General features: G+C 39.7%; 1 pseudogene; it reads left to right on the top strand.

The window, feature by feature from the left end:
• Positions 1-7,225, top strand: part of LOC103731552 — a 10,223-nt pseudogene that overhangs the window by 1,469 nt on the left and 1,529 nt on the right.

Below are 7,225 nucleotides of genomic sequence, written 5' to 3'. Positions count from 1 at the left end.
AAGCCGAAATGTCACAATTAAGGAAGATACTGCTCTAACCTCGGGACTGGTCTTTCTCTGTTCTTCCAAAATATAATCCTGCATCTCTCCACAGGTTGAGGACACCTGTGCTCCAGTCATTCTCATCCCCAAACTAACCCTATACACACCAGGAGAGGTGTATGATGTCTTATCCACAGGGACAGAAGGAACCAGAACAAAGAGGTCAGCCACCTTGGCAGTCCTGGTAGGAGTTAGCCTGGTGGCATCAGTGGCAGCCACAGGACTCGCAGCTGGAGGCTTGGGACACACGCTGATCTCAACCCAGTATCTTTCTCAAGAAATGGAGGACCTCAGATGGGAGCTCACTTCAACAGTGGAAACTACAGCCCAGTCAATCCAGTTCCTACAACAACAATTATCCTCCCTAGCTGAAGTTGCACTCCAGAACAGGTGAGCCCTGGATCTATTAACTGCAAAAAAAGGGGGAACCTGTATTTTTCTGGGTGAAGAATGCCCGTGGGCTGACATCTTTCCCTTCCCTGCCCTTCCCTGACATCTTTCCTTTCCCTGCCCTTCCCTGACATCTTTCCTTTCCCTGACATCTTTCCCTTCCCTGACATCTTTCCCTTCCCCGAGGGAAACGTGTCCCGTGCGAAATAAAGCTGTATCCCACTGAGAATTCCATTTGTGCCTCGGTGCCTTCCTCCTCCATCCATCCGCTCGTGCTCTCCCACATTTTTACCTATCACCTATTGCTAAAGACAGGACTTATTTTGGACAAAGGGCTAGGAACAATGGAGCTGTAACTTGTGTGGAAGCCTCCTCCCTGAAGACTAGCTCTCATGTTTCCAGAGGATACTTTGTAATATTATAAGAAGGGACAAAATCAATCAATGGTCCAAATACAGCTTGTTGTTCTCTTAAAATCTGATGTATTAGTAAGCCTTAGTGGGTCTTCAACCTCACAGAAGTTAACCTTCTTAACTCTGTAATGAGGACAATCTTTTTGAACTGGTCAACATAAACTTCCTCTATGCCCACCTTACTCACGATCATCTGTGCCTTATTGTCAGTGCTCACTATTTAATTCTTCCTATGGCTTCCACCTTTTAGGATTCCAGGAGGGGCTATTTATCATAAACCTAATTTGTACTCTTTCCTCTTATAATCTGCAGCCACAGAAAGGGCAAGCTAGTACTTTTTCTTCTTTTTCTTTTCTTTTTAAAAATATTTTATTAATTTTTATTTAGTGTGTATGAGTGTATTGCCTGCAAGAGTGTAACGTAGTCTGTGTTGTGCATGCCCAAGGAGGCCAGAAGAGGTCATTGGATTATCCTGGACTTTGGGTTACGCATGGTTGTTAGCTGTCATGGGGGTACAGGGAATCGAGCCCAGGTGCTCTGCAAGAGCAGCTGTATTTTAACTGATGAGCTATCTTTCCAGCACACCTACGTTTTTCTAGCAGACTTACAAAACCAAAGGATAACATAGAGGATGATACCTACATGTCTTTTCCCTATAGTAATTCTTACCTTGAATAGGAAAATTCCCTTTTTTCTTACCTTAATCAGAATGGCTAAGATCAAGGAATAAATGACACCAAATGCTGGAAAGGCAAACCCTCATTCATTGCTGGTGGGATTACAAACTGTTATGGAAAGCAGTGTGGATAACTCTTAAAAAAACTACAAAATGAATCTTCCATTTGTTCTGATTATACCACTCCTTGTCATATACCCAAAGGACTCATCCTATTGTAGAGATATTTGTACATCCATGTTTGTTGCTGCTCTTTTTGCAATAGATGAGAAATGGAAGAAACCTCAATGTCCCTCAACCCATGAATAGATAATGAAAATTTACACAATGGATCTCTACTTAGCAGTAAAGTGGAATTATGAAATTTGGAAGCAAATTTATGGAACTAGGATCTGTTAAGCAGAGCCTAAGATGCAATTAAGAGTACAAACAACTGGCACAGAAAAGACTGAAATAGAACTTGCAGGCCTGGCACAGTATTCCCCAACAGGCAACTATGCCACATTCATTAGGAGCAACCTGGTGGGTCAGAAATACAAGTACTTTTCTTATTCTTTGATTGTAATATCTCCAAGCAGAAAGTGACCTATTCTGATAGTGGAAGCCAACCATGAAGGAAATAAAAGCAGCCAGTTAACCACATGTTATTTCATTTTTATTTTCATTTGTTATTTTTATTTTATGTGTATATTGCCTGCATGTCCCTAAGTACACCTGTGTCATGCAATTCATGTAGTGTCAGAAGAGGGCACTGGATTCCCCTGGAACTGGAGTTACAATGTTGTTGGTCAAAATGTGGATGACGTGAATTGATCCTGTGTCCTCTGCAAGAGTATCTGGTGCTCTGAATCACTAAGCCATCTCTCCAACCCCCACATATTTCTTTTAAAGAATCATGCAATAATTCTTTTCTAATAGAGGAGCCAGAGCATCATGATTTTAACTCAACAACATAACTGATTGTATGAATACCTTGATGTGGGAGAGGGCAAGCTACAATAGGAATAATATACCAGAGCCATCCCAGACATCATGTGGGTTGGGTCTTCAGTCACGACAGGTGACACTGAAAGAACTGTGATGGGGAAGATGATTTTGGAAGGGTCCTTGGATTGGATTCTGAGAATGAAAACCTCTTCCCTTGGGATAATGCTACATTTCTCACTGGATGCAAGTTAAAAAACTGCATCTGAAAGTGTTATCCTCCGTGTTACTGCTGAAGAAAGGAGAGATCTGTTGTAAAGGAGCCAACTGCTATAAATCTGAACTGAGAAAGAGAAAACCCACTTCCCATAGGAATGGTGTGACTGTCCATGGGAATGAAGATATTCTAAAGAGACCTCTGTGCCTCTCCATTTGGCTATCAGACTATTGAAATAATGGACCATGGGAAATAGGAATTTCCCCTAGGAATCTCATGTTGGAAGGAGGAAGCGGCTGAGGCCTGTCATCATCCACAAAGTGGCACTTGTCTCCAAGAAAATAAATTTCATACACAGTTTGTCAGATCACTTTGCAGGAAGGATAAGAATAGAGACAATGATGATTGAACAGGCTGGACTGCAGACTGAATTCTGAGAATGAAAACCTCTTCTGTCAGATTCAGTGGTGCATTTCCCATCTGACATAACTTATAGAGAATGCATCTTTAAATGTCATGCAGTGTTCTTGTTGAACGGAAGAGAGCTTAGTTAAGGAAGACATCATTGCTAGAATTCTGAGGGGAGAACAGAAAAGTAGAACCATGGTGATGTAACTATCCTGTCATGCACAAAAATATTGAAACAGTGGACCAGATGAATTATTTCCGCAGGAATCTCATGCTAGAAGACAAGGATGTGACCCTATTGCTATGCAGAGTGTGAACTTGTCTCCTGGAATGATATTTCATATAATTCTGACATATTGTCAGACCACCTTGCAGGAGAGACTGGACAGACAGAATGGAGAAGGGCAGCCCACATTTTGACAAGGACTGCTGAGCTACACAAACTTCTTGCCTTCTGTTTAAACTTCATATCAGGACCCTGAAGATAAACTGGGAGTCAGGGTTAGTCACTAGATCTCTTTTTTTCTCTTCTTAATGTGGTCACTTTGAATGACTCTCCCTCCTTCTCTTTTCACTGATACTTGTTTATTTCTTTGGTCTATTGAGGATAGATGACCTAGCCTGGTTTTTAGACCTGTCAGGGCCCAAGATCTGTCTCTATTAACTTTGGGAACCTCATTTCAAATCTGGATAAACCCAAAGGTGAAAGTTCATGCAACCTTGAGTTCTCCTGGGGCAGAGTGTATGGTCTCTCCACCTTAGACATGTGGAATGGACCCTGAGACTCTCATTTGCATATATGCCCTATGAGATTAGTAACAATATATTCCTTTTACAGAGAAAGTAATAGAAACCAAGAGTTAGAGAAGTGCTCAAAGTTAAGTCAGACTGTCCAGATGTTCTGACTCCAAAGCAAGCATATCTTTGTATGATATGAGATAACTCTAATGATATATTCTTTCCTTAAAATGTTAGGTTTCTCCATTTTTTCATTCAGAAAAGACAAATATTCTGGAGTGAAGGTATCCAGGGTTTCTGCAAAGAGTTTGCAATGGATCTTCTTGCCTAAATCTTGCTTCCCACCACTGTACAACTGGATTCTGTCCAATCAAATTCTCTCCCTCTGGATCACATGCTCATCCCCCTCCTCTCTTCTCTTCTGTTCTCAGCATTACTTCATCCTCTGTTTTTAACTCCTACTGGGAGAGGTTATATAGAGGTCTCTTGTGTAGAAGATGTTTATTCCCCCATGAACCTGTAAATGAGTGATGCTCCAAGTTGTTCTCTTGAGCTTTCTCACTTTAGGGGCAAAATTCAAGACTGTTTAGTCATTACAAAATATGAGGTCTGTGTGCATTAATTCCAAGTTCTTTACAGAAAGAATATCTAAGACACACGGCTCTGTTAAATAATTTGTAAAATCAGTGCATTAAACCGTATTTTGAACAGGTAGCTTTTGAGTAGTGGAACTGTTACTTAGGATACTAAGAAAGTTAAACACAGAGTCACCAGAGAAGACAGTGTAGCTTCTGGTTGTGTCTTGTGCCTCTGAGTGGGTTTCCCTTTGTAGTTCTTATGACATGACTGTAGATGCTTGGACAGAGATACACCACTGTTCAAGAATCACTAGGTTGAATATTTGAATCCATAGAGTTTTTTTTTTTTGGTTTATTGTCTGTTAATTTCAGGTATCAATAATTCACACATACTAATCATCATAGCCTAAGTGTTTGATTAGGACATTGTTAATAAGCCCAATGCTTACCTTTGTCAGTCGTCAGGTTGAAACCTAAGGGATGGTGTTCCCACTGTAGTTCCTCCTGTTTGAGTTCTCTAAGACAGTATTAGAGGGACGAGTCATGGCCATTTGCATTTCTTCTTTGCCATTAATGATGGGTTTTTTCCCTTACATTTCTGTTTAGTTAAGTATATCTTTCATTTTAATTGACTGAGTATTGAACATGTTCATGAATTATATGCACATTTCAGTGTACATATACAATGTATAAATGATGAGATTTGGATAATTGGTTTTTCTGTCACTTCATATATTTATCTTTTTGGGGGGTAGGAAACATTCTAAACTTCTGGTATCTATTTTGAAAGGTACAGTGAGTTGTTGTTAACTGTATAATTCTACTGTGCTAGTAAAGACAACTTCATTCCATTACCTACTTTTAATGAGTCATATTCTTCCTATATAAAAATACTATATTTATTACTTTTATTTTATATATGAGTAAATTTTGCTTATGTGTATGTAAGTGCACCACACGCATGCAATGCACATGTAGGCCAGAAGAGGGCATCAGATGCCATAGCACTGGAATTGTGGATGATTTTTAGTTGCTATGTGGATGCTGGAAAACAAATAGGGTCTTCTGAAAAAGTAGTAAATTGTCTTAACTTCTGAGACATCTCTCCAGCCACGAGTCTTCCTATTTTTTATACTACTTTATTTATTAATGTTTTTATGTGTATGCATGTATTGCCTGCATGTAGGTAAGTGCACCTGTGTCATGCAATGCCCACAGAGGACAGAAGAGGCTATAGGATCCCATGGAACTGGAATTATGGACAGCTGTTAGGTGCTGTGTGGGTGCTGGGATTCGAACTAGGGTCTTCTGCAAGAACAGTCAGTGTTCTTAAACACGGAGCCATCTCTCCAGCCCAAGTTTTCCTATTTTTAATGATACTGTGTATACTGTATTTTCACAACTGATACATATTGTCTCAGCTATTTCTGGAGTCTTCTAACATCCCAAATATGTGTGAATGTAGTTAAACTCAAGAATAAAAGAAATCCCCTTCTACTGGTTGCTAATACTCTCCAGAGCTGACTGAAGACACTGACATTTTCATCTCCCCATGTCTGTGGTTCTTGCATCCTCAGCTCCCCTGTTGAATTTGCTCTTATTTTAATAATACCATACATGTCAGTAGGCTCTATTATAATCCTCTTATGTCATCTGGGGCTTGAGTTGAGCAAATCAGCCTTCCTTCTTGTACCTTCCTCCACCCACATAGGACCATCTGCCAATGGCACCCTGTGACTGTGACTCCTACCTCTCCCTCCCATTCACATGTGGTGCTGCCGCATTTAATGTCTAAACCAAGGCTGGAAATCTAGCTCAGTTGTTAGGGATTTTACCCAGCATGAAGGAAGCTCTTAGCATGATTTCCACCTCATAAACTGTGTGTAGTGGCGCATACATATAATCCCAGCACTCAGGAGTTAGAGGCAGGAGGACCAGAAGTTCAAAGTTATGCATGGCTGCACAGGCAGTTCTGAGCAGAGATTTAGTCTCAAAAATGTTTTTCTAACCATATTTTGTTAGAGGACTGGCTTTACCACTGGTTTCACTTTTCTTTAAACGTCTTATCCTTAAAGACAGAGATTTTAATAATTTTATTTATTTCTTTATTCTAAAAATGTTATCTTAATGTCTCTTGACTCAGAAAGCATTGAAGGTATTGAACATATAACCCAGGAACATAAACAATCCTTGCTGTTCAAAAGTTATCCCCTAGTGAACTACATTTTGATATATGATCATATTGTATTGGTTGGTAATAAGGGGAAGAGCAGTGGTAGGAGACAGGGATAAAAAATAGGTTTAACACTTTTGGGATGGGGCATAATGTTTTTGATTTGTAGTGGTCCAGGGTTATGGCTGCTTCATGGAGTATGCTTAACTTTCATTGATTTTTTAATTCTAATGTGTTTGTCATTACACAATGCCCCCAAAATGGTAGACCTTGCCAACAAATTAATGCTTTCATTAACCTCTGGATTAACTCTAGACTGGAGAGAAAGAAGAGAGAGACAAAGGAGGACATGCGGAAATTCTTAAATTATAGTTCCACAATGACCCTTAAAAGGACTTGCTTAAGTCATCATGGTCACAAGGATGGGCCTTGGACATTTAACATTCAGTATGTCACATCTTGGAAAACTATAATAGAATTGATCGGTTCTAATTCTGGGTAGAAAACTGTACATCTGAAACCAGTATGAACAATATGTAGACATCACTAAATATAGATGCCTCTGTATTATCCCGCAGAATGCTGACACCTTTATCTGAAATAGCCACTCAGGCATTTTTCATTTTGAAAGACACAAATATTCTCTTTTTTAAAAATATTTTTGAG

Source organism: Nannospalax galili, unplaced genomic scaffold, assembly GCF_000622305.1.
Source record: "Nannospalax galili isolate Female #2095 unplaced genomic scaffold, S.galili_v1.0 scaffold2130, whole genome shotgun sequence".
NCBI classification, from domain to species: Eukaryota; Metazoa; Chordata; class Mammalia; order Rodentia; family Spalacidae; genus Nannospalax; species Nannospalax galili.
The sequence above is the reverse complement of the archived record's forward strand: the minus strand, read 5'-3'. Positions and strand labels throughout refer to the sequence as shown.